This window comes from Notolabrus celidotus, chromosome 22 (assembly GCF_009762535.1).
Source record: "Notolabrus celidotus isolate fNotCel1 chromosome 22, fNotCel1.pri, whole genome shotgun sequence".
In the NCBI taxonomy this organism is placed as follows: Eukaryota; Metazoa; Chordata; class Actinopteri; order Labriformes; family Labridae; genus Notolabrus; species Notolabrus celidotus.
The window spans coordinates 129,955-153,744 of record NC_048293.1 but is presented as its reverse complement, the minus strand read 5'-3'; the positions used below and the strand labels follow the sequence as shown (position 1 = coordinate 153,744).

General features: G+C 40.1%; 1 protein-coding gene across 9 annotated transcripts in view; it reads left to right on the top strand.

Moving 5' to 3' along the window:
- si:dkey-177p2.18 (phospholipase B1, membrane-associated) overlaps positions 1-23,790 on the top strand; it is an 84,669-nt gene that overhangs the window by 5,089 nt on the left and 55,790 nt on the right. For all 9 annotated transcript variants that reach the window (XM_034674949.1, XM_034674951.1, XM_034674947.1 and 6 more), the window contains exons 4-5: positions 12,637-12,727; positions 20,504-20,625. The gene's annotated coding sequence lies outside the window, so the exon portion shown is untranslated. The remainder of the gene's footprint in view (positions 1-12,636; positions 12,728-20,503; positions 20,626-23,790) is intronic.

The window sequence follows — 23,790 nt, the reverse complement described above, 5'->3', positions numbered from 1 at the left end:
GCCCTGATACTTTTGGCATTGTTACTCCCAGCTTTGGCATTTTAAACTTGCCTCCTTTTCCTTCAATTTCAGTTCCTTTAGTTTTTATATCTATTGATGGTCCCTCGATGTCAATGCTGGGTGCTACAATGTCTACTTTGAGGTCTTTCTCAGGAACTTTCATGTCAGCTCCATCCATTTTAAGGTCCTTGTCAGTTTCAGGCAACTCCATTGTGGCACTTGGCATACTTACTCCAAATTTTGGTAGTTTGAATGTTGGCATCTTAAATTTTGATGGTGATCCTTCTTTGTCTTTGGTTTGAACCTTGATCTCAGGAGTCTTTATGTCCACTTCGGCTGAAGGTCTTTTTACTTCAACCTCAGGGAGTTTGATGTCAGCTTTTACTTCTGGAGGTGTCACATTTACATCCTTCTTAGATAAACTCAGGTCGAATTCAGGCCCTGATACTTTTGGCATTGTTACTCCCAGCTTTGGCATTTTGAACTTGCCTCCTTTTCCTTCATGTTCAGTTCCCTTGGTTTTTCTATCTATTGATGGTCCCTCGATGTCAATGCTGGGTGCTACAATGTCTGCATAAAGATCAGTTTCAGGGATTTTTATGTCAGCTCCATCCATTTTAAGGTCCTTGTCAGTTTCAGGCACATCCACAGTGGCGCTTGGCATACTTACTCCAAATTTTGGTAGTTTGAATGTTGGCATCTTAAATTTTGATGGTGATCCGCCTTTGTCTTTTGTTTGAACCTTGATTTCAGGAGCCTTTATGTCCACTTCAGCTGAAGGACTTTTTACTTCAACCCCAGGGAGTTTGATGTCAGCTTTTACTTCTGGTAGTGTCACATCTACATCCTTCTTAGATACACTCAGGTCGAATTCAGGCCCTGATACTTTTGGCATTGATACTCCCAGCTTTGGCATTTTAAACTTGCCTCCTTTTCCTTCATGTTCAGTTCCTTTAGTTTTAATGTCTATTGATGAACCTTCAATGTCAATGCTGGGTGCTGCAACCTCAATTGTAAGAACTTCTTCAGGGATTTTTATGTCTGCTCCATTGATTTTTGCTTCCTTGTCGGTTTCAGGAAACTCAATTGTGGCACTTGGCATGCTAACTCCAAATTTTGGTAGTTTGAATGTTGGCATCTTAAATTTTGATGGTGATCCTTCTTTGTCTTTTGTTTGAACCTTGATCTCAGGAGCCTTTATGTCCACTTCAGTTGAAGGACTTTTTACTTCAACCTCAGGGAGTTTGATGTCAGCTTTGGCTTCTGGTAGTGTCACATCTACATCCTTCTTAGATAAACTCAGGTCGAATTCAGGCCCTGATACTTTTGGCATTGTTACTCCCAGCTTTGGCATTTTGAACTTGCCTCCTTTTCCTTCATGTTCAGTTCCCTTGGTTTTAATATCTATTGATGGTCCCTCGATGTCAATGCTGGGTGCTACAATGTCTACCTTGAGATTGGTCTCAGGCATTTTTATGTCAGCTCCATCCATTTTACGATCCTTGTCAGTTTCAGGCAACTCCATTGTGGCACTTGGCATACTAACTCCAAATTTTGGTAGTTTAAATGTTGGCATCTTAAATTTTGATGGTGATCCTTCTTTGTCTTTTGTTTGAACCTTGATCTCAGGAGCTTTAATTTCCACTTCAGCTGAAGGTCCTTTGAGTTCAAACTCAGGGAGTTTGATGTCAGCTTTGGCTTCTGGTAGTGTCACATCTACATCCTTCTTAGATACACTCAGGTCGAATTCAGGCCCTGATACTTTTGGCATTGTTACTCCCAGCTTTGGCATTTTAAACTTGCCTCCTTTTCCCTCAAGTTCAGTTCCTTTAGTTTTTATATCTAAGGATGGTCCCACAATGTCAATGCTTGGCGCTGCAATGTCTACTTTGAGAACCTCCTCAGGGATTTTTATGTCAGGTCCACCTATTTTAATGTCCTTGTCAGTTTCAGGCACATCCACAGTGGCACTTGGCATACTACCTCCAAATTTAGGTAGTTTGAATGTTGGCATCTTAAATTTTGATGGTGATCCTTCTTTGTCTTTTGTTTGAACCTTGATCTCAGGAGCCTTTATGTCCACTTCAGCTGCAGCTCCTTTTACTTTCATCTCAGGGAGTTTGATGTCAGCTTTTACTTCTGGTAGTGTCACATCTACATCCTTCTTAGATACACTCAAGTCGAATTCAGGCCCTGATACTTTTGGCATTGATACTCCCAGCTTTGGCATTTTAAACTTGCCTCCTTTTCCTTCATGTTCAGTTCCTTTAGTTTTAATGTCTATTGATGAACCTTCAATGTCAATGCTGGGTGCTGCAACCTCAATTGTAAGAACTTCTTCAGGGATTTTTATGTCTGCTCCATTGATTTTTGCTTCCTTGTCGGTTTCAGGAAACTCAATTGTGGCACTTGGCATGCTAACTCCAAATTTTGGTAGTTTGAATGTTGGCATCTTAAATTTTAATGGTGATCCCTCTTTGTCTTTTGTTTGAACCTTGATCTCAGGAGCCTTTATGTCCACTTCAGTTGAAGGACTTTTTACTTCAAACTCAGGAAGTTTGACCTCAGCCTTGGCTTCTGGTAGTGTCACATCTACATCCTTCTTAGATACACTCAGGTCGAATTCAGGCCCTGATACTTTTGGCATTGATACTCCCAGCTTTGGCATTTTAAACTTGCCTCCTTTTCCTTCATGTTCAGTTCCTTTGGTTTTTATATCTATTGATGGTCCCTCGATGTCAATGCTGGGTGCTGCAATGTCTACCTTGAGATTGGTCTCAGGCATTTTTATGTCAGCTCCATCCATTTTACGATCCTTGTCAGTTTCAGGCAACTCCATTGTGGCACTTGGCATACTAACTCCAAATTTTGGTAGTTTAAAAGTTGGCATCTTAAATTTTGATGGTGATCCTTCTTTGTCTTTTGTTTGAACCTTGATCTCAGGAGCCTTTATGTCCACTTCAGTTGAAGGACTTTTTACTTCAACCTCAGGGAGTTTGATGTCAGCTTTGGCTTCTGGTAGTGTCACATCTACATCCTTCTTAGATACACTCAGGTCGAATTCAGGCCCTGATACTTTTGGCATTGTTACTCCCAGTTTTGGCATTTTAAACTTGCCTCCTTTTCCCTCAAGTTCAGTTCCTTTAGTTTTTATATCTATTGAGGGTCCCTCGATGTCAATGCTTGGTGCTACAATGTCTACTTTGAGGTCTTTCTCAGGAACTTTCATGTCAGGTCCACATATTTTAATGTCCTTGTCAGTTTCAGGCACTTCCATGGTGGCACTTGGCATACTAACTCCAAATTTTGGTAGTTTGAATGTTGGCATCTTAAATTTTGATGGTGATCCTTCTTTATCTTTTGTTTGAACCTTGACCTCAGGAGCCTTTATGTCCACTTCAGCTGAAGGTCCTTTGAGTTCAAACTCAGGGAGTTTGATGTCAGCTTTGGCTTTTGGTAATGTCACATCTACATCCTTCTTAGATAAACTCATGTCGAATTCAGGCCCTGATACTTTTGGCATTGTTACTCCCAGCTTTGGCATTTTAAACTTGCCTCCTTTTCCTTCATATTCAGTTCCTTTGGTTTTTATATCTATTGATTGTCCCTCAATGTCAATGCTGGGTGCTACAATGTCTACTTTTAGGTCTTTCTCAGGAACTTTCATGTCAGGTCCATCTATTTTAATATCCTTGTCAGTTTCAGGCACTTCCATGGTAGCACTTGGCATACTAACTCCAAATTTTGGTAGTTTGAATGTTGGCATCTTAAATTTTGATGGTGATCCTTCTTCATCTTTTGTTTGAACCTTGATTTCAGAAGCCTTTATGTCCACTTCAGCTGAAGGTCCTTTGAGTTCAATCTCAGGGAGTTTGATGTCAGCTTTTACTTCTGGTAACTTCACATCTACCTCCTTCTTAGATAAACTCATGTCGAATTCAGGCCCTGATACTTTTGGCATTGTTACTCCCAGCTTTGGCATTTTAAACTTGCCTCCTTTTCCTTCAAGTTCAGTTCCTTTGGTTTTTATATCTATTGATGGTCCCTCAATGCCAATGCTGGGTGCTACAATGTCTACTTTGAGGTCTTTCTCAGGAACTTTCATGTCAGGTCCATCTATTTTAATATCCTTGTCAGTTTCAGGCACTTCCATGGTGGCACTTGGCATACTAACTCCAAATTTAGGTAGTTTGAATGTTGGCATCTTAAATTTTGATGGTGATCCGTCTTTGTCTTTTGTTTGAACCTTGATTTCAGGAGCCTTTATATCAACTTCAGCTGAAGGTCGTTTTATTTCGGCCTCAGGGAGTTTGACATCAGCTTTGACTTCTGGTAGTGTGACATCTACTTCCTTCTTAGATAAACTCAGGTCAAATTCAGGCCCTGATATCTCTGGTATTGTGATTCCAAACTTTGGCAATTTAAACTTGCTTCCTCCCACGTCAACTTTTGATTCATGCTCCAGCGATTTCACATCCACTTCCCCTTGCCTCACTTGAACCTTTCCTTCTGGAATTGTCACATCCATATCCTTCAGGTTGACATCCATCTCTGGTGCCTTAACACTTGGTTTTGAAAAAGAAAAACTAGGTAGTGCGAACTTTGACTTTTTCATTTTTACATCCACCCCAACTCCTGGCTGCTGTTCTATCACAACACTCCCTGGACTATCTTTGACTTCAAACTCTGGCAACGAAACCTCCGCTTCAACTTTTGGTACATCAATGGCTGTGGGTGGCACAGATATTTGTATGTCAACTCCTTCAGTTTTGATTTCTTTGTCCATATAAGGTCCTTCAATGCTGACATTTGGAGTTGGAACTCCAAATTTGGGAAATTTGAAAGTTGGCATTTTGAATTTCGAAGGTGATGCTTTTACGATGCTTAAGTGTGTTTCAATCTCAGGAGCTTTAATTTCCACTTCAGCTGACTTTTCTTTGAGTTTCATATCAGGAAGGATGACTTCTGCTTTGACCTCCGGTAGTGACTTGTCTTCATCTTCCTTTGACAGGCTGAAATCAAATTCCGGTCCTTTAACTTTAGGCATTGATATTCCAAACTTTGGCATCTTGAACTTACTTTCTTGCCCTTCAACTTCACCTTCAGACTGGAAGGATTTAATTTCCATCTGAGGCTTTTCAACATTAATCGTTGCTTCTGGAATAGAAATATCTACTTTTCCACGTTTGACATCAGCTTCAGGAGCCTCAGCATCGGGTAATTTAATATCTACACCTTTTGTTGAAGAGCTAATATCAAATTTAGGACCTTGCACTTTTGGTAATGATACTCCAAACTTTGGCATTTTAAATTTGCTTTCTTTTCCCCCAACTTCAGTTTCTTTCATTTTCACGTCAAGTGAAGGACCCACTATATCAATTTTTGGGGCTGCAATGTCAAGTGCCATGCCATCTTTAGGTATTTCAAACTCAGCTCCTGCAACATGTTTGTCCTTTTCCGGTACATCTGCACTGATACTTGGAGTGGCGGCTTCAAATGAAGGTAACTTAAATGTTGGAAGTTTAAATTTTGATGGTGATCCCTCCAAGTGGCCTAACTGAGCCTCAATCTTAGGAGCTTCAATTTTCACATCAGCAGAGGTTTTTTTCAGTTCAATATCAGGGGCTTTTACTTCCACTGTTGCCTCTGGTAGTGTAACATCTGCATCTTTTCTGGAGAAATTAAAATCGATATCAGGCCCTTTTACTTTAGGCATTTTGATTCCAAACTTTGGCATTTTGAACTTGCTGGCTTGTTTATCAAGGTCAGCTTCAGCCTGCAGAGGTTTGATTCCCACTCCTGGTTGTTTCATTTCCACTTTAGCATCTGGAATTGCCACTTCTGCTCTTCCAAGAGTAACATCAATTTTGGGGGTATCGGGGAGTTTGACGTCAACTTTTGTTTGTGGTAATGACACATCTACATCTTTCTTGGACAAGCTCAAGTCAGTTTCTGGTCCTTTTACTTCCGGCAAATGAATTCCAAACTTGGGTATTTTAAAATTCCCAGAAGTTTCATCTGTCTCAAACTCTGGCGGTTTAATTTCCACATTAAGTTTAGTGGTCTCTGGAATTGACACTTCAACTTTTCCAAGATGAGCCTTTGGAAGCTTGACATCTGCTTCCACCACTGGTAATGTGACATCTACGTCCTTCTTTGACATGCTGAAATCAAGTTTAGGTCCTTTTGCTTTAGGCATGGATAAACCAAGATGTGGCATTTTAAACTTCATTCCCTTTCCATCCAGTTTAGCTCCAGCGGTTTGCACATCTATTGAAGGCCCCTCAAGGTCAATGCTGGGTGCTGCAATGTTAACTTCCAACTCTTCTGCTGGGATATTCATGTCTGGTCCTTCAATATTTGCATCTTTGTCCAAAGCGGATGTCTCCAAGGACACATTTGGCATTTCAGACCCAAATTTTGGTACTTTAAATGTTGGCATCTTAAATTTTAATGCTGATCCTTTAACTTCCGGTTGTTGAAGCACAACCTCTGGAGCTCTGATCTCAGCATTAATACCAAGTTTTGAGCACTCAACTTCTGGAAGTTTGACCTCACCTTTAGCTTCTGGTAAATCAACCTCTCTTTGCGATAAGCTTAAATCAGTGTCAGGACCTTTAACTTTTGGCACTGAGATTCCAAATTTTGGTATTTTGAACTTGTGTCCTTTTCCATCAATTTCCGCTTGTGCTAGAGATGGGCCCTCGATGTCAATACTTGGTGCTGTAATGTTTACTGTAACACCTTCCTCAAGTGGTTTCAACTGTGTTTCAGGAACTGGGACAGCGTAGCTTTTTTTAGATATTTCGACTCCCACATTTGGGGTTGGAACTCCAAATTTGGGTAGCTTCAAATGTGGCATTTTGAATTGCAATGGTGATCCTTCTGCATTCTTCTCAGAGCTTTTACTTTTACAAACTTTGAATTCGACTTTAGCAGAAGGGTCTGTTAGCGCAGCATCTGGGAGTTTGACATCCACTTTGGCTTCTGGTAGTTTCACATCTGCTTCTTTCTTAGATAAGCTGAAATCAATTTCAGGCACTTTTACTTTTTGCATTGTCATATCCAACCTTTTAAACTTGCTTTCTTGCACATCCATCGTTGGTTCAATTTTGGGTAGTTTCATATCCACAGCAATTTTAGGAACATCCAGGGGTTCAACCTCAGCTTTGGCTTCTGGTAGTGTCACATCTGCATCTTTTTTGGACAAGCTTAAATTAAATTCAGGCCCTTCCAGTTTTGGCATTGTGTTTCCAAACTTGGGGATTTTAATCTTGCCTCCGTGTCTGTCAAATTTGCCTTGCAGTGATTTGATTTCCAAGTCAGGTTTCTTGATCTCCGCCCTTTGTTCTGGAATAGAAACCTCTCTGTCAGCAAAAGTCACATCAGTCTTGGCAGTTTCTAGGAGCTTCACCTCAGCATTAGCCTCTAATAGTTTTACATCAACATCTTTCTTTGATAAGCCTAAATCAAATTGAGGCGCTTTTAGTTTGGGCATTTTAATCCCTAACTCTGGCATCTTGATTTTGCTTCCTTGTCCATCAAGTTTATACTCAGTCTGCTCAGGTTTGATTTCCAGTTCAGGTTTTTCAACTTTTATCTTCTGACCCTGAATAGAAACATCTATGTTCCCAAGAGTGGCATCAACTTCAGGAACTTCTTTGAGTCCAACTTCTGCTTTGGCTCCTGGAAGTTTGACATCTATGTCCTTTTTTGATAGTCCAATGTCAATTTTAGGTCCTTCCATCTTTGGCATGGAGATACCAAAACTTGGTATTTTAAACTTGCCACCTTGTCCCTCTCTTTCCAGCGTTTTTATCTCTGCTCCATCAATAATTATGTCTTTGTCTGTTTTAGGCACAGTTAGACTGATGTCTGAAGTAACTGATCCAAATGTAAGCTGTCCACTTGTGTGCTCTTTAGCTTCACTCCTGATCTCTGGAAGGGAAATGTCGACATTTGGCTTGGCTGCATCAAGATTAATACCAAAACCTTTAAGCCGAGTACCCTCATCCTTTTCAGCTGGTGAACCCCCGACAGAGTCAATGTATTCAATCCCGTCAATTCCAGATACTTTGACATCAGATATAACTCCTCCAATGTGCCTCTTTTCAGCTATGGTTGTTTGAACATCTTTGAGGAATATAGTCCTTTCTCCTTTTAAGTTGTCGTCTTTTTTCTCTGAGACATTTTGTTTTGGCAAAACAATTCCGATGTCAGGGATAATTATGTCTGGCATTACGATCCCAAAGCCAGGTGTTGATTTCTTTGTCTTCTTTGATTTCTTGTCATCTTGTGCCTGAAGAACAGCTATTTCTGCTACACTTTCCTTTCCAGGTATGATGATATCTTCTCGTTTATAAACTTCAGTTTTAATCTCTCTGTCACTTTGTTTCTCCTCAGTTTTGGTCTCAATTATGAGTACCTCAGAGGTTAAATCAGCAGGTGTGATCTTTGGTAGTTTGAACGGAGAGCCAGATATGTCAAACTTCATGAAGTGTGTCTCGTGTTTTGTTTTGGAGTCTACAACTTTAGTGGGTGTCTTCACTGATATTCTTTGTGCATTTGCATCTATCACTGTGATTTCTTCAGGAATAAGCACACCAGCCATGTCAACCTTAGGCAACTTGTATCCAGGCAATTTTGAGACTGCCTCTTTCACACTGTCAACATCAATTGATATTGGGATAGTTTCCGATGGAACTTCATCATAATATCCAGTATAAACCACTTTGGGCTCTTTAATTCCTTTGGATGTGGTCTTCCCGGACACGTCCTCCATACCCGGAATCTCAATATCTTCACGTTTGGGAAGTTGTGTTTTGGACAGACTGCTTTTGGACAGTCGCTCATAGGGATCCTCTTTCACAACTGTACCATCACTTGCAGGATTCTCAATTTTAGTTGTGCATTCTTCAACATTTATATTCATGTTTTGAATCTCTTCCTCCACGGCAATGCCTCCGAAGCCTATTTTTGGCAGTTTGAATGTCTTGGTTTCTTGTTTTTGTTTGTCTTTGCCTTTTTTTGTTTTGTCTTCTCCTTTCTTTGGAGATTTTTTGACAATCGTAACATCAGATACATTAAGTTCCGCTTGTGGTACACTCTTATCGATTTGGGTTTTGGCATCAAGTGCTTGTTCATCTCCATGTAGCTCTTTGTGTGTCTCAATTCTTGGGATTGTGTTTGACTTTTCATTTTCAGATTGATCTGATACTTCAATACTTGCCCCCAGTGTTTTCAACCTTTTCGGTGAGGCCTTGGCTTTTGCATCTTTCTTATGTGATTTATCCTTCCCTAAGATTTTTATTTTTAATTCAGACCGTTCTTTCTTCTTTTTCTTCCCATCAGGAGACTTTGCACTAGAGGGGCTTTGTTGATCTGTCAGAGCCACAGTTAGATCTTCTGTTTTCAAAGTGCCATCAATACTGATGAGTTCCATCTTGTGTGTCAGCTTTCGTTCGGTTTGCTCAAGTCTCAAGTCTCCCACTTCCTTAAGATCCTCTGTTACATAGACTTCAGGGGTCTCACCTGAGGGGCTTTCAAGGCCCCCAGGTGAAAGCATGTCTGAGGTTTCATTTGTCGGAGGACTTTTGCCACTGATCTGCTTATTTGTTGGTGAGTCCGAGTACAAGTCTTCAGATGAACTTACACGGCCTCTCTTTTTCAGAAAAGAAAGCCTCAGTTTACTCTTCTTTTTTCCTTTGAGAGCATCCTGAGATTTTATCGGTGACTCTGTGTCGCTTGTGGTGGGGCTAAGCTCAAGCTTTCTCTGCTCGTCAGCCTCTGAGGAACTGTGAGATCTTGTAAAGTGGGACTTCCTTCCCAAGGTGTGAAACTTGGGCCATGAGATGCGGGCGTCACTTCGCCTTTTGGTTTTTCCTCGCTCCCTCATCTCTGGAGTATAGGTGTCATCCTCCTGTTGAGCAACAGAACAATAAAATATAAGTGTTTTTTCCCTAATGAGTACCTATCATAAAGAATCTGAACAAATCACTAAAAATATTTACAGGAATGACGTCAGAATCGATCATGGGTTCACTCTCACTGATGTCTGGTTTGCGTTTCAGGCAGAGCTTCACTTTGTAAGCCTGAGCGTGACCCAGAATCTGGATGGCGTCCTCGTATGGAACGTTGTCAAAGTACACAGTGGCACTCAAAACCTGATCACCTGTGTAAACAAGAGCAACATATTTTAGTGGCACTCGGATGAAAAGGCTTTGAGTCTGCACAACAAATCTTATAAGTGATGAAAAGGATTTATTCCTTGGAAAAGAAGACAATAACATTATTTATTTAAGTCTTTCTAGTGAAATTTCTAAGGGGAAAAAACAGACTTTCTTTATCTTTTGTAATACCCAAATGGAGCGTAAAATGATACAATTAGAAAGGTAACAACTGTATAAAAATGTAAGATATCTATGTACAACCCCAATAGCAAACAGTTGTGATGCAGGGTGAAATGTTGATGAAAACACAAGTTGATGGTTTGCAAATCATGTTAACCCTATATTTAAAGAAAACAGTGCAAAGACAACATATCAGATATTGAAACAAAAAATGTTGCTGACATCAAATTTACAATAAATATATATGGTTCATAACACATTTCATTTTCAGCTCCAAAATTTGACATGTTGTCTTTGCAGTATTTTTATTGGAATAAAAGGTTTAAATGATTTGCTTTAAATGAATCTGTTTTCATTAACATGTTACGCAGCGCCCCACCTGTCTTGGGATTGGAGTTATACAATCAAAGTACTCGACAAATATTTCAATCATATTGGGTTTTCCAATGGACCCAGTTAGAAGCCCGATTAATCCCTCATTCGTCAATCAACTTTGCCTAACATGCTTAATTTATCTGTATTTAGAGACTTGTAATTTTTCATTTGAACAGCGGCTTCACCTTCTTTCAGCTTCAGATTCTTTGAAGCCGGTGACTCTGGTACCACTTCCTTAATGAAGATCCCGTCCTTCCCTCCTCCACCATAAATGAGACCCTCTGCACATCCATCCTGGGCGGTTTTCACTATCACCTCAGACTCGGGGCTGTGAGCTTCCTGTCAAAACATCAAAGTAGGAAGGATTAGAATCCCTTCACCTTTAGCTGTGCTGTTCTCAGCAGCAGCATAGCCTGGAGGGATTCACAGATCTTTACAGAACAGAGAGAGGGTAGAAATGTTGAAATGTCTCACCTTCAGTTTACATGCCTTTAGAGTGGTGCGCTTTTCAAACATGGACCCAAGCCCAGACTTTTTAGTTTTCTTTCCACCCCCACTTTTGCGGTGTGGGTCGCGCTCTCCTTCACACTAAAAGGAAAAAAATTGGATTCTTACGAAACATGATGCTGAGAAAAAGGTTGCTGATACAGTCACAGCTTCAAATTTATACACACAGAAAGGCAGCAGAGATACTCCATCAACAGGCTTTGAAACTATCTCCTCTGAGATGTAGGGTGAAGCACATGAGACATAATGTACACATTACTACACAAAAGTAGCTGAGTCAGGAACTGTACCGCTGTTTGCAATGGTAAGCAAAACAAAGAGCCTATATTATAACACCCTGTTTATTGGAAACCAACAGAGAGTGTGATACCTAGAGCTGATATATATATCCCTTAAATATACGTGTTTACTTTGAATCTTTTTATAACTCCTACTGTTGAATTTGATTTCCTGAAATAGTAACACCAGCCTCATAAGGTGCATCCACATATCACAGTCAAGGATCCAAAGACATTTGTTGTACAAACGGGAGCAGGGTAGTAATTTAATAACTCTTAAATCGGTGGGAATAGATTAAGCACTCCAAGGGTACAGTTTATCAAAGATTGTCCCTGCTGCTTAGTGGGCGTAGCACAACAACAAGCTCTAAGTAGTGTGCTTTCCTCTGGGACCTGTTTCTAATCAAGGCTGTGAGGCAGAGAATAAGACAGTCAAAAATTTAGTTTTAAAGTTGTTGACAAATTATAATTACTGAAAACATGATTAAGATGTCCCCAGTGACTCAGACCTGAACTATCTAGTGGCTTTTATTTAATCCCAAAACATACTTTAAAATTGTCTTCAGATTTGTAACATTTAAGCTTAAACTGTGGAACAGTCAGGTCTTCCTCAGTTAGTTTATCTCTGCCTAAGGCTTTAATGATTCTCCTCATATGTTGATTTTAGCACATGGGTCTCTCCGTGTGAGCATACATAAGCCCAGACACACAAGCTTCCTTCTCTGGGTCACAAGCTTGTTTTTTTAACTTCATTTGTCTATCCCCTGAATGCTAAATCACAAATAGACTATTGACGGACTCTGTGTGTGTACAACTAGCCTAAGTATATAAGTAACCAGGTTACAGTCTGGACTGTGTATTAACCTTATTTCTAACATTTCTTTGAAGCAATCGTCTTTCCCATCTGAGGTGAGGGATTACAGGAAAAACAGGGATTACTGCTGAAAACACCAGATTTTTATTTTGACTACACAATCAGGTCATTGAGCAGCATGACAACAAGTTATCTAACTTATTCTTTCTAGCTTATTTTTCTCTGTAATCTGGATTGTGTTTTTTTGTACAACACAGTCATATGTTTGAGCACCGTACCTCTTTGTCACTATCAGTGTATTTCTCCATTTCAGGATACTCCTCGACAGGGGACGATCCTTGAGGACGTGGTCTCTCTCCCTCAGTGAACTGGCCTGGCTCGTCACATACCTGCATGGACATGAGGTCAGTGAGCACATAAACAGCAACCGGGTCTATTCCCGGAACAGCTGTTGTTACTTATTCTATGGAGACGTTTCAGTTTGTTTCATTTAGACACTGTTTAAAAAGAATCTCTATTCCACAACCACCTACAAATCATTTTAATAAAGAAAATAAAGAAACTGCTCTACTTGCATACAGAGCCACAAATCTTGATGGAAAAAAAATGGATTCAAACAGTGTGATAACACCTCCCTACGCCAATGGCCATTTGGTAATTAGCAACTGTCACATTAATTGTGTTTTCAGGGAAGGTGGTCAGTCTGTCAGTCTGACACTTTCATCCAAAGGAAATCGTGTACAAATCATTTGATTTATTTCTAGCCAAAAAATGCTAAACTTTCATAAATACATAAATACATTTACAGACATAGACAGACATAAATAGTCCCCAGGGGATTAATCTGGCAGAACTAATCATCTTAGATGTGTTGGGCAAGGGCTTTCCGGTAAGTAGCTCAAGAAAAGTAAATTGTGCCCAAGTTGGAAGGCTACAGCTGTTATTAAAACATGTCAGACACATATTTTATTAGAATTCAGGTCAGTCAGATCAGACATGACATCATAACGCCAATTATTTAAGGAGGCAGATCAGGATCAGGGTCAAAAGAAATTGATCAGGACATTGCTAATGTGTCTGTTTTCATAGTTTTTCTCATTATTTTTCTGTTTGAAGAAGAAACCTCAAGCGTCTTAAATTCAAACTGCAGAATAAAAATGATTTTAGTTAAAGTTCAGCTACTCACTGAGTTGTCCTCTGTAACAGGCTCTGCTCCTCTCAGCCTGCGGCCGCCTCCTATTCACAAACACAGAGATTGACAAAACATAAATACAAGAAACCTCTCCTGGTTCACTTTTTGAAGAAAATATTGAAACTTCAGCACAAGTAAAGAACTTAATCTCAAAAATGGGTTGCATGGTGATTAACAGCTAACGGGGAAATTGCACAATGGATTTTTTTTTTAGCAGCCTTAGTTTCAGGGCAGCTGAACAAAGTCCACTAACTCAAAAGGCGTTATAAGTCTACAAAAATCACAGCAAGCACAATCCCTTGTTTGTTATTCCTTTTTCTATTAAAGTGAATTGTACTCGTAGATAAAGAGCATTCTGTGAGGTTTTCCCAAGCAGAGATAGCAAAGACTCTGCACACCTGTAAATGCAGAACATAAGAAGCATAGCACTTGTGTTCATCTACATTTTTCAACAGTAAGCTGAGACTTCCACCCGTCTGACTCCTGACGCTTGTTTTGAGGCTCAGAGAGACACTGGAGCCGATGATGAGACTATTTAGAGTTCTTCCTGGCAATAATTCCTCCAGGGATGGGCTGTCTCCTTCGTCTGTTAAGTGATCTGCTGTATTGATCCACAGATTAGACTCTGCAGCCTCTCAGCTTGGCCTCTGCAGGCTGCCGAAAAGGGAAAGTTTGACTCCGAATGAATGTGGTTAGTGAGATTATAAGCCACGATGATATCTAACCTCTGCTTAAACTTCCCTTATATTCAGGCACTTTACTTGTTTCAGGATTCCCACTCAGGGATGCACTCAAGAAGTTCAAATTTAGGTACATTTTGCAAATCCCCCAGTGAAAGAATTTGCTTTAATCAAAGCTTAAAATTGCATAAAAAAAGAAAGTAAGAAGAAAAAAAGTATGTCCATGTCCATTACATCTCCACATTTTCTTTTTATAGATCCAACCATTTAAAGAAATACATGTCATCAGTAGGTCTTGATCAGCAGATGTTATGTTGCCACTAGAAATGAGTATGAAATGATGTTATAGCACCTCTCATTGAGAATCAGGCTGTCTGTAGATAAAGTGGTTTGTTCCTTGAGAACAGAGAGAGAGATATCTGATAAGGTGTAAAACTGGGACTGTGACCTCAGTGTGCCTCACTGACGTACTGGACTTGTCAACCCAAATAAAGAAACTGAGGGAAACATCACCCTTAAAATGTATTGCTTCCTGAAACATTATAAGCTACACAGCTCCGTGAAAATAAAGGTTTGTGGTAAACAGATTCAAACTAACAGAGACCCAAAAAATGGTTTTATCATGTACAAAATCACAAAACTCGGCAAAAAATGACTGAATGAATAAAAACTCAAATTCACGCTGTATTGTTTTTAAACTCCTGGGTTGGTGTACGCTCAACTAGTCAATAACAGGGAGCCAGCGAGTGAGGAAAGATTTTGCAGAAGGGATTTACTTTGCAAATATATCAGAAAGAAAACACTTGACACATGATGCAATCAGCATTTCACTCTATGAGTGGTTTAATAGATTATTATGCATGCAAATTATTTTACACTCATTAAAATCACTGGCTCCTTATTAAAATAGCAGCCAGAAGTAGAGGCTAAAGCTTAAAAACTTTGGGAACTCTCCTTTGGGAATGAATTGATGCAAAACCAGCGACTTGTCTCCTCAAAACTCTCAATGTTTGGATCTTGGAATTATATACAATCAGCTATATTTAAACATTTGAACAAACATACTGAAAATAGTGCTGCACCGTAGTTACTTAGCTAAGCACCACCATCCCCACTTCCTTAATGTATGTCATGTGAAGAGTCCTGAGCGCCTGTGTAAGTGCATTAGACTACTGTTAAGGCAAGAGACTGATGGAATAAAAACCTCCTATGGTTTCAGGGTGTGTTGTTGCCTCAAGGATGATGATTCATGAGAATTCAAGGAGCTATCGAATGACTCTATGGCTCACATCTCAACTGATACAGAAAACTAATCTGAAATCAAACATGCACTGTCATCATACACCTAAAGTTCTCTAACACCAGGACACAACAGAATACATTAATCTTGTCAGCTCTGAGCACATCACAGTCTAGACATGTTGTGAAATATGATCATCCACAGCCTCTACAGCTGTCTGCAACATTAACCCATTAACATTAAAGATGTGTATGAATCTTTGTAACAAAGTCATCACCTTCCTTCTCTTGATCAAGTTTGACAAAAAATATCTCAAAATATCAAATGTCTGCAGAATCAGTCGCTCACCTACCTGCTGCTGCTGTTGGTTCACCGCCTGGGAATAAACCAAAGTGTTAATGACACGTTACCCAAACTGGCCTTTAACATTCCAGGCGGGAGTGAGACTGCTAAAGTGGCTAAAGTGATTTGTTCAGTCTCAGATCTACAAAGTAGGCGGGACACTTTTAGGCTGCAGTCCTATCCTTGGGTGTCACTGCCAAAGTAAATGTAGTGGTTCATGAAGCTCCTTGTTTACACTTAACTCCTTACACGCCCTTGAATATAATCCTTAAATAGATGTACCTTCCCATTGATGTCTCATTGGTTTTCACCAAGTCTCTTTAGAGTTACTTGATCAAGTAATGAAGGGGGTAGGGATGTCACATTATTAGACTTTAAAGTTTGATATGATACTTGTAAAAATCAAACAATATCAATACCTGTTTCGATCAGCAACTAAAATGAAACTGACCGATTATTGGGTATCTTTCATTTTTTATTTCCACACTGCAAACAGAACAGGTTGAACAGCGACCAACATTTGACAGAATGAGGAATACTGCTTCTCTCTCTGGGTTGAAAATATGACAGTACATCTGTCTTCCTCTGAAGCTCTACACTTTTCAATACAATCTAATGTAAAGATAACAGATTGTGTCGATTTACAGAATGTGGTATTGCAAAGTCATGACATTTTGACAACCTTAGAAAGCGGTTTCAAGAAAACCTTGAACTGCTTCTCTATTTTTGATTGTTAATTTGATAACTACAGTTTAATCAATAAAACCAAGCAATGAACAGTAATAGTGACACATTTTTAAGTTGTGATATATTTAAGGCTAATGGAAAATATTCGGTTTAGCTGCCACTCAATTTAATATTAGAATATCTAAAAAAAATGTGGATAGATCGGCAAATTGAAATATAAACACACTCATTACCACTGATTTCTGTCGTCTTTTGAATTAACTTCTTCAATCAAATGTTTTTTTATCTCATGATTTTGAGTAAAATATCCCAATAACTTTTTGATGAAATGCCCTCAAGGTTAGCTCAAACATTCATGGTCCCCTGAGGATAATACTGTTCGGTATAGAATGCAGGATTAGGAATGGTAGTCCGGTTTTGGCTACATTTCTAAGCAGTGAATTGTATCAGGAAAACTTGAAATGCTTCAGTTTCAAGGGGTGGCACTTTTGTTGTTCGTCAAAACATAGCCCATTGTTGAAAAACTTGCGTAAGCTACCTGCAGAGGAAACTTGCAAAAACGTATAAATACTTAAAGCCAATGAAAGTTGTCCGTGTAAAATGAGATTAGATGGAGGAAAAATTTGGTCTGATAGAGATCTTACACTCAAGTCTCAAAAGAAGTTTTCTATCAACATTGTAAAAGTCGATTATAACTGCACCGATCCATTCAGCTGTACATTACTAGTTTAAAATAAGTTAAGTGCCATTTTATAAGTTCTATTTAATCTCATACATTCAATATTATGCTCTATTAGTAGAGTTAAGTGGCGCTTCTGATGGTCCAGTGTGTCTTCAGGAAGTAAGACAGATTCATCAAATTAAACAAAGCGCCTGAGTCACTCCAGACTGGAAAACTGTCACGTGCTGTTTCTCAAAGACAGAGCCACAGGACAGGTCGATCATTGTGTCCATGTTTGCAGGGAGCTTTATAGAGCATTTAGTCATGCTTTGGATGACTGTGTGATGTATTTCTTAGATTATTCATCACAACATCCAGGCGGATGGATGCCGTGTATTCCTGACCCAACTACTGACACCATACGTTTTAAACCTCCTTTCTCAAATATTTGTTGTGAGGGTGCTCCAGAGGTCCTGACATTAACTCTTACTGCTGACCTGACCAGAATTATCAAAGTAAAATCACATAATATTACTCACTGGTTTGACTTTTATAGATTAGATGTATCGGAAATACTCATAAAACTGATGCCTGATGATCTAAGTTCACTATGATGGCAATAATGTGCAACCATAAGACCACAATGCTGGAGTCTTTGTGATACAGATCCTGCATGATTCATATTTTTATTTAACTGCAGCTCTGACTTTGGGTGTGGCTCAACCCTCAGTGCTTGTGCTGATCAGCCCAGGGAGGAAGCTCATAAACTACTGTGTGCTTTCGAACAACACCCATGTGGATTCTTAATTCCTCTGTCCTAACACAAGGCTGTGACTGTGAGCCTCTCTCACTCACTTTCCTCGACTTTGATTCAAATCATAAGATCTTAGAAAAACAAAACTACAACTCCAGAAAAACAAATCAGTTTTTATTTTTAACTTTTGACTTAAAATTTAGAGAAAAACTCAACTATGTAAGTCTCTTGTCCTCAGCTCACCTCTTACGTAACCACCTTCTGCTCCAGTTTGTGTTTTCTGCTGAAGAGCATCTGGAAGGTTCCCTGAAGCTCCCCTCTTCACTAAACTAATATAAAATAATACAGCTCATTATTTGTGCTTTTGGATTTGGATTCTACTCGTTTTTTGTGCAGCGAGCAGACACAAGCTCCTTTCACTGAAAGGCAGCTTGTTTGGATCCAAATTATAATAAGATTTGAGAGAAGGGAGGAAAATAATTAGATTTTCTGCATGGATTATATGAACATGAGACTGTAAAAGCGCATGCTTTCAATCTATTGATCCACTGCAAACTTACAGCGAGTTTCATCACACCTTTGGAATTTATATGTTAATCTGCATGTTTTCCCACAACGTGCAATAACACCAAAAGCACAGACACACAGTCAAATTTCAGGTCAGCTGCATATACCTGGGTTGAACTGTGTTTCAAAACGGCTCTCTGTGTTTGTTTGCCTCTGCCTGCACCAAGTGACCCAGATTTGAACCTGATAACTTAACTGAGTTACATACAATGCAAACGGCAGATGTATATCTATCAAATAGTACCGGTGCTTCACTAGAAGGTAGACAAATCTCAATGACATGCCAATTTGTCCCTTTCATTTAGAAAAAATAAAGAATTGTTTACCACTCAAAGTTTAACCAGTCTGTGTTAAGTCTGGGTTTAAATATCCTACAATGGCCCTTAAATATAAAGGTCTAATCCATGACCACAGAAATAGATTCAATATGAAAGGATTGGATATCAGTGCAAAACATGAAAAGGTTTCAGTTGAAATGTCTTCCTCAAGTACCAACCTCCTCAGACCCCAATCAGTCAAAACATCAGCTGAGATATATGAAAAAAGAAAACATTATTGTGAACCTTTGTGATTCCCTAAACAGGTTGAAACAAACGCCCAGACTGCCCGCAGACTTAGATACACAGGTATTCAAAGGGTGTTCTATTGATCTGAGCAGGACTTCTCCACCTGACGCTGATACGGGCTCCACTGCCGAGCAGATCAGCCTCCCTGTCTGGCTCACTCTCTGGCAGTAAACTAATCTCTTTCACCCTCTTTCTCCGACTCTCCTTATCTCTCTCTCTCTCTGACCTTGAGCGCCGCCTGTAGCCTCTGAGAGTGGCACAAAACCTCTCCACATCTTCAGGCAGATTTAATTAAAAGTAGCAGCAGAGTTAATGAGGAGGTTGATGGTGAAAGGGAGAGATTTGACATAGAAAACATAGAAACACAGCCAGTGTTGTTTTGAAATAGACAACGTTCAACTCCTTTCAGCAAACGTCAACCTGAGACTTTTGATAAACACCAGCCAAAATAATACTGAACATATGCCACTGATATGAAATAATGCTAAACCAGTGTTTACTCATAAAAAGCAGAACTTTTAAGTCTTTTTACTTTGATAAAACTCAGCACAACGAGAGGGATGAATGATACTAAGATTTATTTGGATTTCCTCTGCTGACCCCGAGTTTATCACCCTTGATTCTGGTGATGCAGCGATTTCTTTGCTTCACTTTATGGTTTGATTTATCCATCCTTGGCAAGACCACCTCCCTCATAAAAGCCGATGAGGTAGATTTTAAAATCGATGTTTTCTACCTGCAGTGTCTGTAAAACTGTTGGACGTGTTCCAGGAAAAAACACTCAACTCAAACAACTAAGATTCATAAGAACTATTTCCCACAAAACAAACTGCGTGATGCAACAAAATGCACCACAGAATAATGAAATGTGGTTCTTTCCTCATCCTGAATAGCCACATATCTGTATTTTACCAGCATCATTTCAATATTACAAGCAGCTACTTTACCACTGATGTAGTTTGAATGTTGTCAGTTCCAAACTAAATACATAACTGTGTTTCATACCCACATATGTGATCATGAGTTTCTACATGTATCAAACTGTGCCAGCAGATCATCAAAGTCCATTTGATATCATCTTAAAGATAGGATTCATTTTCCTCAACATATTATCTCATATTCCCCTGAAACAATGAATTTTGCATCTTTTAAATACTTGATATATCAGGGGATTTATAAACCTGAAAAATATGCACTGCAAAAGTTTAGAAGCTTGCACAACCTTAACTTTCTGAGGTGTTACTATTTCTTCAGTTACTACAGTAAAAGTGATGCAAGGTTACAGGTAGTAGATCTTCCCTCTTTCATTCTAAGGCTGCGGCTTCAACGCTCCCATCTGTTGTGTTGTGCCCGCGAGGGTGTTTTTAAATTTGGGAATAGTTCTGCTTCAACATCTCAGAAGCCTTTTTCATCTTTACCCTGAGGAATTCATCCTCCATCACTGTTTTCTTTGCTGAGCTGCTGCATTAACCGACTCTCTTTTCCTTTCAGCCGCTGCTTCAAACACACAGCAGGAGGGGAGTAGGAGAAGTGCAGCGCTGCCTGACATCCTCGATGATGACATCTTCAAACACTCCCCTGCACTCTGCAGACACACCCAGCACCCACTGCAGGTCAGCAACACAACTGAGCATCAGCACCAGCCGCCTTGCACTCACTCACTGTCTCCCTCCATCACAAACACACGCACAGACTTAATCTCTCCTTTCACACTGCACTACTGAACCCTGCTGCTAAGTCAGTGAATTACTCAGGAAGAAAACAGTGCAAATAGAGTCAGAGGGAGAGGGAAAATAAAGCTTAGAGAGCGATGCCCACCCGTCTCTGAGGAGGCGGCGTGCCAGTTGGGGAAGGCCAGGTGGAAACAGTCGCACATGATGGCAGCAGTGGTGGAGGCGGCGGCAGCAGAGATGAGTTCCTGGGCCTGGCAGGGAGGGAGGGAGGTGGTGGAGGAGGATTAGGCAGGTGCTGCTGCTGCTGCTGCTGCTGCTTTCTCCCGGCTCGTCCTCTATCAGCCTGCAGGTCGCCAGTCGCGGCGCAGAGGGATGAGTTGCAGAAAATAACCAGAGAGACAAGAGAGTGAGAGCTCGCTGCCTTCTCCGCGTCCAGAGCTGTCCACTGAGTGAAGGAAAATCCCTTGCCTGCCCCGTAAACATGGACCTCCAGCACAGCAAGCTAACTTAATTATGGGAGGAGCTGCCCCCCCACCCCTCCCCTCAACACAGACACATCCTTCAGTTTCTAATCCTCCTCCCTTTCTTCCTTGTCTTTCTCTCTCCTCTGTTCAGTCTCATTGATCGTCCTAATCGGACAAGGACAATCACAAAGTCAGCTTCTGGCTCCTGGACTGACATCAGGGGGTTGAAACAGCTTATTGACGTCTGCCAATAACTCAATTTGACAATGTGTACACTCAGTGTAAAATTTTTCATTGCGGACAGGCAGGAGAGATGGTGAAGATTTTGGAAGGGAAATTGGTAAACTGAAGGAATCAAAAAAACAGCACATGTTGCTTGTCAGAGTTGGCCTGTGAGGCTGCAGGTTGATGAAGTTTGTTCTGGATGTCAAGACAAGCAGATGAGCAATCAGAAAAGTCAGACTTCTCGATTTTGTATGATGTCTTGTCTCATCTTTGCCTCTGAGAGACTAGATCCAGTAAAATAAGACAAGACAAACGTGGCTCAATTAAATACAGTATGATGCATGTGAGCACATGTGAGATAACAATAAAACTCAGCTCAAGTATGAAAGTAGGACGTTTTCATAAAACTATTGAAATGAAACGAGTGAAGCCAGCTTTACTATACCACAGTAAACACAAGCACAGATACAATCCAAAGTGCTGTATAAAGGATCAGAAAAGTGTTTCAGTGACATTTAAAAACAACGATAAAACCACTGAGTTAATGTCAAATTCATTTGATTCACTCGTGATTTCACCGGAAAAAAAAGCACTTCACAGATCCAATGTTGTCGCTACTATTTTTACGTAAAATGTAAAAAATGTTAATGGATTAATGAAACAAAAACTGAAGCCTCTGCATTTTGTAGACCAAAAGAATAATCAGTTGATTAAAAAACAACAACATTAAAATAACAATAAGAAAGTTAGGCCAGGTCGACAGTCATTTCTCTAGATTAGTTATCTGTTAAAGTAGGTAAGCTGCGGTCCAGCAGGTTGAAAAATGAGTTTCATATTCTATCGTATGGTATATTATCTCGTTGTTATCTTGCAAGACTGCATCTTATCTTAATACATTGCTTTTCCGTATCCTGTCCTACGGTAATGTATGAAATTCAGGGATGTTATTGCATCACCAATTTCACAATATCCGGAGAACAAAAGTGTCTCAATACCGTTGTGGACCTGTGACGATATGAAGCGATAGGTCCTCTTGACAAAAAGTGGAGTTGTTGTTTTAGCTGCAGGGGAGCAGAGCAGAGGGAAGTGTGAACTACAGAGGCCAAGGTCCCATGCATGTCCATCGTCCTCTGCGCTCTTCTTACTGCCTTAGCAAAAATGGCGGACACTATTAGTGGCAAGGGATAACAGAGAGACAATTTTGAACTTGAGGACGCCCCAGCGGCTCTTAAATCAGAAGTGTGGATGCATTTCAGTTTACCTGTGTCACAAAATAAGAGAGGAGAAATGGTGACGGAACAAATAACATTATGTAGATACTGCCAGACTACAGTGACCCACACGTCAGAGACGACGAGTAATATGAGACACCTTTTAGCACATCCCCAAAAGATTTGAGAAGATATGAGGGAAATAATCCAGCCAGGCCAAATGACGTGTTTACAGCCTCACTTCCCCACAACACGATGAGAGCTCAACAGATCACAAGACGATGCTGCCGAAATTAAAGGTGTTATAAATATAGCAAGAAATATTGTAGCATGGACTTCTTATCAAGGTATTATCAAATTCTGAGATTTTTTAATTATTTAAGTAGCATATCGTATCGCCTTTTTTGTTTGGCAGTTTGCATTATTTTATGAAATTGAAGTGGCAGGCAGTTTTTTGACACGCTAGTTATGATTAAATATCGAAAAAATAGATGTAACAAACTACAACATGAATTTGGATATCCAGGGAATAGTGTAGTAGTGTTCTAGTACTGAAGGTGCAATATTCCTCTGACAGGAATCCCTGAATCAACAGGCTGACTGGGAGACTTCTCCTTCCCTGAAGCAGAGTGGACATGTGACTGAGGTTAAAAGCAGGGATCCCTCAGAGACTCACCTTGTATCTGTGCTTGTATAGCAGTAAAGTCATGAAGGTCAGATGGACATTGGAGGTGCAGACGCGGGCTAAGTGCCTTTTGAAACTGGAAATGAAGACTTGGCTATAGGCCAAAACACTAAACCTCCCTCAGGAGAGGACTACTAATGTAGGTTGTGTGTTTCACAGGTGGTGGGTCGCAGGATGACATTCCTTAAAAATGTTGCACGTTTCTCCTCCATCAGCCTCAGGTTTTATTAGATATCTGTCTGGATGTTTCTCTTTCCTGCTGGACAACATCCCACAAATCGGAGCAAATCATTGCGGCACTCGCCCCGTCTGTGGGTGCTCTTGTGTTTGATCATCAGTGCTAAGTGATGTTTGGACCTGAGAGTGGAGCTAGCAGTGCATTAGTCATGTTTAGATGAGCAGTGTGATCAATACTGAAGAAATGCAAGGCAGCATAATGGTGTGACAGCCTGGGCAGGTATCAGGTAGCTGATATCATCCAGGCCTTTTCAGCAATATGTTCTTTTTCTTCTTCATTAAT